This window comes from Cibotium barometz, chromosome 6 (assembly GCF_041138505.1).
Source record: "Cibotium barometz isolate CiBa-2024 chromosome 6, ASM4113850v1, whole genome shotgun sequence".
NCBI lineage: Eukaryota > Viridiplantae > Streptophyta > Polypodiopsida > Cyatheales > Cibotiaceae > Cibotium > Cibotium barometz.
In genome coordinates this window covers 58,854,996-58,857,495 of record NC_141051.1, presented here as the reverse complement: position 1 = coordinate 58,857,495, position 2,500 = coordinate 58,854,996, and positions in this window count along the sequence as shown.

Sequence of the window (2,500 nt, the reverse complement as noted above, 5' to 3'; positions counted from 1 at the left end):
TACTTTGTGAATACGTGTGATGCGTATGAAAACATTGTGAGTGAATCTAATGTAGGAGTTTGATTTGTGAGTGAGTCTGATCAACTCTAAGACACGTGTGACACGTGTAAAGGTTCTATGAATTTGATCTCGTGAGTGAATCCGATCAACTCTAAGACACGTGTGATGCGTGTGAGGATATGTAGTAGTGAATCCACTTAAATACATAATGACATTGTGAGTGAATCCAATGTGGGAACAATTAACGTGTTTGATCACTCGTGTGTGCTGATAGTTACAACCGAGGATGGTTGTCTCCTCAAATGGGAGGACTATCACGGGAGTGAGATTTTTCAGAATATTTTATCATGGGAGTGAATCCAATTAATTATGTGTAATGTATGGATCATGTGTGAAGCATGGTAGTGAATGATTTCCATTTGTTAGAATTATTTTTGTGAGTAATTCCAAAGTAATTGTGATCTAACATTGTGGACTATGTTGAGTATAGATCATGAGTTTGGGACAACCAAGGTGGATATTGGATGAGATTGTCTAGCCAAGCACATGTGTGATAAATATTTAATTTTGTATGGTTTGACCCATTGTACATATGTTGCGCAAGGTTTATTTTTTGATGAGATGCTTTAAAAGCATTGGACTAAAATTCAATTTTGTAAAAGCCCAATTTTGGAAAAGCTAATGCTATTTATGGCTCCAAGGGCTAAATTTATTAATATGATTTAAATACCGCGTGTGGGAGTGGAGCCACACATGTCGGGGGGGGGGGGGGGGGAGATTGTACCCAATCTTGTGTTCTTTGATTTTATGCTCTTGATTTATTCTTGGATGTTATGGTTTATTTCTTTTATTATTTAATTTATAGAATAATCTAATTTCAATGTACCATGGTCGTGTAATAGTACACACACACACACACACACACACACACACACACACACACACACACATGTATATACATACATACATATATGTATATACATATACATATACATATACATATACATACATATATGTAGATATACGTACATACATATACATATACATATATGTATATGTATATGTACCTACATATATGTATATATCTATGTATATACATACATACATACATACATATATATATGTATATACATATATGTATATATGTATGTGTGCGTGTATGTGTGTGTGTGTGTATATATATATATGTATGTATGTAATATAGATTTTATGTTTATTATTTAAAAACATATATATTTATAATATATATCTGTTTGTGTATATGTGCATGTGCACGTGCGTGGGGGTATTTTATTATATTAAATATGTTTATTTTTATAATAATTTAATATATATTATGAAAATAAATATTTATATTATATATATACATACAAATATACATATAAATATACATATATATATATATATATATATATATATATATATATATACTTATACACACACACATATATATACATATAAATATAAATACACACACACACACACACACACACACACACACACACACATGCATATGTACATATATACACATATATATAAACATGTATATAAATAAATAATATAAGAAAAGATATACACACATACGCACATACATGCACACACACACACACACACACATACACTATATATGTATGTATGCACATACGTATGCATGTATATGTATATACGTTATCGTGCCATGGCACGTCTATGATGTGAAACCGTGCATGTGAGGCCGTCAAATACACATCCAGATGCATGAGGTTATGTGCCATGACAAGTCATTATATGATGACATGTACATATGTTCATATTGTATATAAGGTTCAATAAGACAAGCTGAGGCTGAGTCAAATCTAGGAGTTTTTGTATATGAGTGTGGAGGGTGATGGTTCTGCTAAATGGTATCGATTGGGTCAAATCAGTGAATCTTATGGAATGCAAGCATGAGGGTATCTCAATGCACAAAGGAATGTATTTATGAAGATATGGGAAAATACTTGAATGAACAATTGGGGAGTCTATAAATCACATGGCCAATATGATGATTTATACACTACGGAGACATTAAGAGTAATAGACATTGCAGTGCCGAAGAAATTGTTGAATGCCGGGGGAATAGAATTAAATGAAATGCTTTGCATTGGGAACTTTAACCTTAATGCTAAGGTTATGCCTTGTAACCTTAGTGCTAAGGTTAAAAAACAAAGTATATTTGGGAATTTTTTTTCTAGAAAACATAGAAGCGAATTGCGCAGCTTTTTTAAAATGGCATGTATAGCTGGGAAAAGGTGGTGGGAGGGAGCGCCGAGATCTCCGCGGGAAAAAGGTGAGAGCACCGGAGGCAAACGGCGATTGCAGAGAGTGGAAGGAAATTTTTGCAGAGTTAAAGAACAGTGTCGCTGACGACCAGTGGATTTCATTTGAAGACCCTATCTTCTGCACATAGCTTTTAGGTGCTAGAAATGAAGGAAAAATAGAGTGCTACACGATGATGTGCTTTTTGGAAAATCAAAGTTTA